The 10,174-nt window shown below is 41.3% G+C and overlaps 1 protein-coding gene across 2 annotated transcripts in view; it reads right to left on the bottom strand.

The window, feature by feature from the left end:
- Window positions 1–7,579: 7,579 nt before the first annotated feature.
- The window catches only part of gripap1 (GRIP1 associated protein 1), a 102,916-nt gene continuing 100,321 nt past the window's right edge, over window positions 7,580–10,174 (bottom strand). For both annotated transcript variants that reach the window (XM_063208710.1, XM_063208709.1), the window contains one exon: window positions 7,580–10,174. This exon is cut by the window's right edge and continues 791 nt beyond it. The gene's annotated coding sequence lies outside the window, so the exon portion shown is untranslated.

A 10,174-nucleotide genomic window follows, 5' to 3' on the forward strand; every position in this document is an offset into this window, starting at 1 on the left:
TATGTAGGTCAAACATTTGTTACACAAGTAGTCACTTACGAGAGGACATGCATGCTGGGGATGCATGGCTCACTGAAGGATGTAATAAGTAGACGGACAGGAAGGCAGGCGGACTGAACAGACAGACTGACAGTGTGCTTACGCTCTGCTGAAGCACATCTTGAGAATTATGGGAGAAGGCAACAGCAATTTAACTACATGGCAGTAAGAAACGGTAACTAGATCTCAGCAGGGGGTGCAGACAGAAATATTTTAATGGACGAGGTGGATCTAGCATGAGAACACATACATAAATAGGCTACTACTATCATTTATGCATTCAAATAAGAGGGAAAACCCCATATATCTGTGTAGTTCAGTCATCTACAATGGAAGCTGGGTACTAACTAATTGCTAACCAAGTCTGTTGTATCCATTTATACATTCCATTATCCTTTAAAAGGGAGTTTAATTAAAATCCCAAGCATTGCCAAACTAGAGAAGATTACAAAGTATTCTCATCCTCTGACCTCCATGGAAGGAACTTCTAATGTAGCCTGCATCATGCTGTGCCTTTTATCTGCCCAAATAAATTGAGACAATAGGAAAGGATTTTTCTCCCCCTGAAAATGTCTAACTTGGTTAACGGCTCCTTGATCAAGTGTGACTAATTAAGACCCAGTTTAATGAAAGCAATTACACAGCAGTCAGGAAAAATCTTCGTTGTTCACCTGTGACTAAATAATACAGGAGAAAAAAGATGTCCGTAGATGATTCTCGTCTTACAGGTGTCCAACGCAGTTTTCTGGCAAGTTGGCTGAATGGAAGCACACTGCAGAGGTTAAAGAACACTGTGTCACAGCAGATAGTACAACAGATAGTAGGCTATGCAGATTTCCAAATCAATGCACAGTGTGCAGATATTCACATAATACATTTCTGTTGCAATTACAAAATGATATTTCTACGTGATCAATTGCTAATGACAACTCTATTCATAATATTCTTCTATTACATTTTATTTTAATCTTACACGTTTTGTTACATTGTCAAATGTATACTGCTGGACTTTCAGCAGCTTCCTCCGAATGCACCTCCATTCCATTTGGCAGTGATAGGCGGCACACATGTTCTATGAAGAAAACTTAAGTAATCCAGTCAACAGCTGAGCTCACATGCATGTCTGTTTTAAAAACCTGTTAAGCCACCAATTATGAATCACACGTGGGTTGGCTACCTATTTAATTGCTCTTGCTTAATCATTTTTCATTAACTGACAATTAATTATAAGGAACAGATCATCCTGAGATAAACACACTTAACTGCTTTGAAGAGAGAGTAAAAAAGGACACCCGGTGTAAACGTGGCCCACGGTGTTTATGTGCTGTATGTCTAAGAAGATTGCTGAGATCAGGCTTTAAGCAGCGTGTTTAGCAAATGCTCCATTTCTGCTTTCATATGCATGTTCTCTGAGCCGTAAAAAAGTTCACACAGGTACATCCATATGGGCACTCCACTCCCTCTTCCTGTTAGTAGTTGGACAAACAATGCATAACGTCTGGGTTTTTCCCCCCCTACTTTGTTCTAGTACTTGTCATCAGCTGTTCACTTAGTAAAAAATTTAAGGCCAACACACTTCTTAAGCGATATGGAAGTAATCAATGTACAAAAATGTGTCGAACTCCATGTCAGCAGCTATAGGCCTACTGTAGCTAAAAATAATCTCGCAAACATGAAATATTTACCGGCAAGTGGTAGCCATATCCGAGGCAGACAGCACAGCAGCCCCCTGCATTACGTGTTATGTGCGAGTGAAATTTAAGCTTATGCAGCAGAATCCATTCCTTGTGACACATGGACCATAGAAAGAGCGACATTACCTTCTCTCCCTGATGCTGAGGGGAAAAAAATTGCCTCTGCTGCAGGCATTTTTCGAACGAAATCCTTTCCCCCGGCCACTGTAGTGCCTATCCCTTGACTGTGCTTGAAATGGCTACCCTTGTTCCCTTCCCTCTCCCTGTCACTTTCAATTTATGGGTGCTTCTTCTTGCACAGATTTGAAGCTTTGCACAGTTCTGCAGCAGGTCATCTGTTCATGTGTACATGTACAGTACTTACCACTGTTGGTTTTTTTACCCACCAAAATAAATTGAAATCCACCCCACATTTTCCATGTCCATTGTCTGTTTTGTCAAATTAATTACCTGTTTCTCTAGTTTGAATCAAGAAGCTGTTTCCGCGTAGCCTGCTATTTTTGAAAACGCATTGGTTTTGACCTTCCGTTTACACGTAAACAGAGATTTAAAAGCCGCATATCAAAAATTCTGTTTTAAAAATATCCCATTTAAAGTTTTTTTCTTTATCCACATATGTTTACACCTAAACAGGAGAAAAAATATCCACTTTTAAAAATAGCAGGCTACATGGCAACAGCACCTAAATAATTAAAAAAACACTACACACTACGAGGAGAACAAAAAAACACTCGAAATGCAGCCAGACTGATTCTAATCCAGTGTGAAAACCTGACCACCCAAACCTTGGCTAATTACAAAAGGTCCAGAACTGGCCCTCTTCGGTGTATTGTGTTTAATTAAAAATAGATTTGACAGGTTGGTGGAGTGGCACCACAATTAACCTCAACATCTGAATTTGTCGATATCTTCCTCTGAATGAACTCAATAGAAACTTGGGCTCACCTTTAGACTCTTTTATTTCCCACTGGTGCACAGAAAAACACAAGGAAGGTAATTAGTGGTACAGAAAGAGAGGGATGAGGGGGTTGAAGGAGGAGGAGGTGGGGATGGGGATGGGGATGCTCTAAAATAGGCAGTGAAGCGTTAGACAAAGATGTCTGCTAGTATCCCCACCACGGCAGCCCATGTTTTGTTTTGGTATCAAACCAGCTGACTTTGTTTAGTCTCAGGTGGCACCCATAATGTGGGAAAACTAGTTTGCTCTTAGGGCTAGAAAAAAACCCAGGTTGGATTAGTACTATACACAACGTCAGGATGTTGTCACTATCATGTGTGTACTTTGTAGAACTTGTGCTAGGTGATAGTCCCCCCCCCATGTTAAAATTGCAGTGCTGGCAGCCTCCTGAAAGGTCAGTCACATGAAATGTGTATGTAAAGTAGGCCGCACATCAATATGGTGGAATGTTGACACTCACAGAAAGATACTGCGTAAGTAGGTCTGAGGTCATGTTTTTGCATGACCAGGATTAGGAAACTCTACTTCAGCTGATGCACTCCTCAACTAGTGGCAGGTTGCCGATATTAAGTGGATGTCCAGCTTCCTTTACATACTCAGAGGTTGTTAATTGAGTACATGCGATAAATAAAGGTTTAAAGCACTATAAAATAATACTAATTCAGCTCCTCCCTCCCTACATGGCATGAAATATCAATAATGTCCTCAAAGGTTCCCTGTCAATGCAGAGATTTATTCCCATTTTGCCTCTTTGGCTTTCCAATGCTGAGATAATGTGCAAGGCGATGGAGGCTCTGAGCTACAACGGGTGGACATTACTCTGCCTCCTCATCCTTCTCTTTCACCTGAACTGTCAATCAAAAAATGAGCACAAGTAAATCACACACATGTACACCCATAAAGCTGTCTCTGTCTTCAGCTGGCGAGCCTACCAGGATGTCCATCGGGCTCTAACAGTCAGCGCTTAATGGACAAAAAAGGGGGGATGGAAGAAAAAAAAGAGGAAAGCCCAGATTTATAGGTGGCACTGTGGTTTATGAGGATTTTATGGGTCCAGGCAGCACTGTGCCCAAAATGGATGACATGCTTTCTAGTAGCAGAGCACATCTGTCTCAGTCATGTCCCATGTTCCATCTATCCTCTTGTCTTTTTCTTCTCATCTACCTCCTCTTCTCTTTTTGGAGAGTGCACCTGATAGGCAAATAAAACAACATAACAAAAAAGTCCCAACAGGTAACCTGGGCCTAAAATGCTTCCTCTACTTTAAAGGTCTTGTGTCTTTTTTATTTTTTCAAACTGGTCTCGCCAACATTTTTGTGTGTTTTTTCATGTCGTATGAATATTTCAGGCCATTCACCTCTGTGTAAATTTTTCATCACTTGTCCTACTTCAGTCTCTGCAACTTTACTTTCTGGGCCCATGCATGTGCTTCCTGTGTTTCAGCCTGTGTGTGTGTGTGTGTGTGTGTGTGTGTGTGTGTGTGTGTGTGTGTGTGTGTGTGTGTGTGTGTGTGTGTGTGTGTGTGTGTGTGTGTGTGTGTGTGTGTGTGTGTGTACTTGTTGTGTGTACATTTGTGTAGACATGCTTACAAGCCTTAAACCTATCCAACTTAAACTGTAACATCCTATGGAAAAGTCTTCCAATTGCCTAATAAACTCACTGCAACTCAGGCAAATTTACTGGGCAAATTACCAAGCGAAAATATTCAGCTTGAGATCTAAGACAAAGGGGCTCCTATCCCATCGCTGTACACTTCATTTACTGTATTGAACATGGACCATCGATCACACAGACACCGAGACTGAAAAAGCGGGAAACAAAAACTTGCATGTGATGCAGGGCTTTTTTTCCTCTCCCCCCCTCTCCTTCCACCTTACTTGACATTGATTTACTCATTTATAACAAAACAATCAATGAAGCCTTCCTTTCCAAATAATCAATCTGATCAGGGTCTGGAAGAAGTTATAACCCCCAACCTAAATCACCTTTACTAAACAAAACCGACCAGCTTTTTCTACCCACATTACGTGACCTTCAATTCCAGTTAGCATTTGAGATTCAATTCCGCTCACCAGTTGTTGCCTTTATCTAGGGCCAGTGTGGCACAGCCTCACGTCAAGCCTTTGGAATGCCATACAACATTTGGAATCTTGTAGAAAAATGCTAAATCTGTAAGAATTCACTGAAGATAAATGAGCATATTTGTGACTCTGTTAAACCAGCCATTTCATGGAACACCATTTGAAAACAATTCCATCCACGAGGCTGACGCCAACAGACGTTGACTTGAGTCTCGGCTTTGCAAAATAAATGGTGGACTATGGACATAAATATGACGAGAGCAGCAGTCAAAAGTGGGTCAGGTTGCATGAAAACAAAAGAGATACACTGCAAGACTGAGTAAAAAGACTTTAAAATTATTCTGTTGTCCAGCCTAATATAGCAGTTTAAGTAGAATATTGACATGTGACTGTTTTGTTACTCTATATTAACACATTCTTTATAGATTTATAATTATATTTAACTTTATATTTTATATATATCGTATGCCATTAAAAACATAACTCATTTTCAACAACAACGTGCAGTTACTGCCTTTTTGCTTTGCAGGGCAGTGCAACCATATCACCTCTGCTTGCAGGCAATGCAGCAGTAGGCCTGGGTGGATGATGTTACATGCTATTTCCATTTATATCACCTACTTGCTAGTCAGTCAATACATACACATACAGTACAATGCAAGGCCGCTGTGATTCATGAAACTCCACCGCCATCCCCACCAACCTTCGTTCCTACTGCCATGACAACAAGGCTCCATCAAATCACCACCTCTCTGGGTTTGAAGATTGCATTAAATTTACGCAGAGGTGTAAACCTAGAAGTGGAAGGAAAAGAAAAGTAAAAAAATAAATAAATGAAAAACAGCATTAGGCACAGTGGAATAACTGGTGTGACAACCATGTCATATCATGTACTAGTTTTGTGCGGACATTGTGAATGAGCGTCTAATTCCACTTTAAGGTGGGGTTGCAGGTTAACCATTTTAAGAATATGTACTATTATGACATCACGTTGGGGGTTCCGCAGGCTCATAGGAGTCTATGTAGAACCTCAGAATCCTGGGGGAGTTCCCCCAACGTGATGTCATACCTGCAACCCCACCTTTCTAGCAGATGATTTCATCCAGAGCGACGTGGAAAAGAGGACATAAACAGCTGCCGATGAACACGTCTGGAGGAATAGAGAGAATAAAGACATGACAAGTGCAGGGACATTTTGGATGATGAGTGGGGCAAGTGCATGAAGGATGACATAGATGACAGGCCTCAGTCAATCAGGTTGCTGTGGCGTTAACGAGTGATGATAATCTGCACGTTCTCAGGACATCAGGACAGTCGGTGGGTGACAGGAATGGTCAAAAAGGATATTGATGATGATGGGCTGTTTCGACATGGGGACATGGGGCATGGGGAGGAGAACGGGGGCTGGGGGGGGGGTGTGCGGCTGTGGAGGAGGGAAAGGTCAAGGATGAGACTAACATGCATCTTTAACTTGGGATTGATTACCACTTGTGTTATCCCCACCATAGCAGGGCTATTGAATTCCATTCCCGATCTCTTTGCAAGATAATTCCATCCCTTAAAACATATTGATTTCAAACTCATCAGCAGACAGTCACAGGCCACTGTCAGCTAAACGTCATGACTATAAAGCTCGCTGCAGACACGTGGACATGGATAGAACAGCTAACGTGTGGACATGTGCTCATGCAGCAGTACTGTAGTGTATGTGAAATGGCTCAAAATCCACTGGGGTTGCAACCAAAAAGCGGTTTCATCACAAATCCTTTATCCTATCACATGCAGTAGGAGTGAGCAGGACCATATCCTTTGTAAGGGTTTTTGAGAGCATAATTGGAATTCAGACTGTCCTCATTTCTGAAAAATGATTTGGGTACGTAAAAAAAAGAAGATGGGAGAGAGAGAAAATCCTATGCAACACCTAGAAAAAGAGGAGGCAGAAACACAGATGGACAAAAAATATTTTGGTGACAGGCTGACAGTGTTGGCAACTGTCAAAACTAAATAATTAACATTTGCGAGGTTCTCCTCGCACAAAAAAATGTCACAGGCCCATATACCCATTATAAAAATGGAGCATTGGACCACTTGCTGGCTGGCTTTAAGGATTGTTTTTCTGCCCCAGAATCCGATTGAAAGATTAATTACATGTGAATGGAGAACGTGTGATTACAGAATCGTCACATGGCTTCACTGCAGTAAGACAAGGCTGGAGGATGGGGAGAGAGAAAGAATTAAGGTGACATAGAGGGAGAGGGAGGATGGAAAGAGTGAAGATAGAAAGAGGGGAAGATAGCAAGAGAGGTATAGGAGGAGACAGATGGATGAATAGCCCTGGCAGTGAAGCTGTGAGGAATGATGCTATCTGGGTAGAAGCAGGGCTCTGGCTGTTGAAAGAGGAAGGGGAACAGCAGGAGAATGGCAGGCTATTTGGGGGCTTTAAAAAAAAGGGGACATGGTGGTCTGCAAGGACGTTTATACACCGTCCATGCGGTTTTGTGAAATCTAAGCACTGATTCAGGTTCACGGATCTCACATCCAATGAACAGCAAAGGTTGGACCACCTGCACCTGCATCCTGTGTTTATTTTGACATTAATTTATATAAACATTACTGTTAGTCGTGCTGCTCAAGAAACATAATTTGGCAATTGGTTAACGTGTCAACTTGAAAAGCATTTATTATGCGTCACGTACACCATACTTGTTGACAAACGTAGGCTACATGATGGCAAGCATGCAGAACTGTCAAAAGTGACTTATGCCTCGGCTGCGGCATACGCCACCAGTAAACACAACAGGAAATGATTATGTTCAGCCATTTTTTATTGACATTGCAAGTCATCATTTTTGCTGAGTAGCCAGCTGACAAATGCACCAATGTAAATATGTCATAAAGGGGTGGGGTAAGGGCGTCTGAATGGAAGTTACTGTGGACTGTCGAGTTTGATCACAGAAGAGACCATGAAGGGGACTGTTTGAAATAGCTGAAGTACTGATTTGGCAGTTCAAATGATAAAACTGCGTCAGGAAAAAAAAATTGGAAGGCAACAATAGAAATAACAATTTGATTGAGCTCTATAATTTTTCTTTCTTTTTTTCTGAGAAAAGCAATAGCTAAATACTCATATGAATGCCGATCAGATGCTTAAAATTACAGGCCAGGAACCTATTTAATTAATAAAGAAATCGTGTTGGGTTAGTTCAATTGCATTTTTAAGTCAAATGTGTTACGTCTTAGGTGAGGTCTACCTAAATGAAAGATAAAGGAATATTTGTAAAAAGTCATGATCAAGAAACATGCAAAATGATGTGTTATGCGTGTTATTTTTCACATATAATAGGACAACAAAACTTAATGATTGATAAAACATTAGATAGAAAGTTAGTATGGTCACTTAAAAAGATTTACAGCCAAGAACAATTATCATCAAGTTAATTAAATATCAAGATTGATAGCATGACAGCTTCCAGTTGACGTAAGGTAAAACAAAAATATGCAAAGACAAATAAATACATTCCAAATGTGACTTCACTGAAGGCCTGAAATATCAGCAGCACAACCAAACAGTGGACGAGTCCAACATGGACCTCTTCCAGATGCATTTTGGGATAGGTCGCTGCAACTAAACTAAAAACATTTCATTTCATTGCAACATCTCCATGGAACACTGTCTAAAGGCATATCTCTTCAAATAATGATAAAAAAACAAAACAAGAACAAGATGGTGTGTTCACTGCATTCAAGTTCATTTAAATGTACACATACCAGTATGCAGAAAAGGAAAAAAAAATCTTATTTAATGAATCAATACATGACAATCAAATGATAAGAGTAGTACATGATTAGAAAGTACAGGTATACAGACCACACAAATAAACACACACACATACACACACACACACTCACGCACGCACAACTTGACTGCATCGGATCTGAAGAAAGGCTTCACACGCTCCAAGAGTCCACCATCTTTGCCTATGCCCCACCATGAGACCTTGAAGCTCAGCCTAGTCTTCACAACATATTCACAGGCCAGCTGTCGAGCAGTCGAATCTGACACTTGGATTCCTGTTGGACTGCACAACTTCTCGCCTGTCTTTCCCCTCGTACTCACATTCGCAACAGATCTCATAACTCACAAGTCGACACATTCACATACGCGCAAAAGTGGAATGATCGCGAAATACACGTTCATGCGCAAAAAAAAACAATAAAAAAATTGACGTCATATGTGCAGGTTGTAGAGTCACACCCTAAAGCATATCATTACCTGACCCGTATATTTATCATGTTTTTTTATCTACAGTGAGAGGGGGTCGGTGTTGTGTTGGTGTATGAAGGGGCGGCGAATGAAATAGATATGATGCACCTTACAGTTACCTACACAAAACTGCCATTGCCTACTGAGCCGTTAAGAAGCACTGCACGCCAAAGCTGTGTCGACACGGTTTAGCACTAGCGCATTCAAGCTCATTGAAGCCTAATGGAACCGTCACTGCAGATTCGCACGAGCTGTAGTGGAAGTTAGCGTCACAGCATGGGGGGGTGGTGTGGGGGTGGTGGAGGTGGGGTTACTGGGTACCATAAACGTTTTTACAGCATGATTGGCTGTGTCAGTCTGATAGGCTGGAAGGGAGGAGCGATCAAAATCGATGGGCTAAGCAATGAGAGATGATGACTTCATAAGAAAAAAATGGGGAGGGAGAGCTGGCATAGTGTGTATGTGGTGTGTGTGTGTGTGTATGTGTAAAGGTTCAGGTTGCCGATACCCTGCCACAGACATGCTGCAATGAGCACCAGGCTATAAAAACCCCATTGCCACAAATAGGACGACTCGTTTTTCTCTCTTCTCTCTTTGTCTTTCCTAAACCGTTCACCTTAATGAGCTTTTGATGAACTTAAATGACTTTCTGAACTCGATTTAGGATCATGAAGTGTGTCAAAGAGCTACCGTTTTGGTTTTTCTCTCTCTTTTTTTCTCTCAGCATCTACTGTACATCATACTGCTTCAGACGCACAAGAGTCTCAATATCAGAAGACGCCTTATAAATTACAGTCAACTCAATCATCATAGCAACTCATGTATATATAATATATATGTACAGCACTCACATACAATGAACAAAAAACAAGTAACATAAATCAAGTAAGAGCCTTTTTAGACAGTGAAAAGGACAAAAACTGGTTATATATATATACTATATATACTGTACGTGTATGAAATGAAAGTGTAGGCTGGTGCAGCAAGCGAGAGCCTGTCGTGTATAGGCAAGTGGGATACAGTACAGAGCTCTGCAGCCAGACAGGGTCAGCCAGTCTGCCCTCTGGATCTCAGTCAGTGGTCTTTTGAGTTCTGCCTCCAAACACTCTCACACGGACACAAACACAAAGGTCTGTGC

Source organism: Engraulis encrasicolus, chromosome 10, assembly GCF_034702125.1.
Source record: "Engraulis encrasicolus isolate BLACKSEA-1 chromosome 10, IST_EnEncr_1.0, whole genome shotgun sequence".
Classification (NCBI taxonomy): Eukaryota; Metazoa; Chordata; class Actinopteri; order Clupeiformes; family Engraulidae; genus Engraulis; species Engraulis encrasicolus.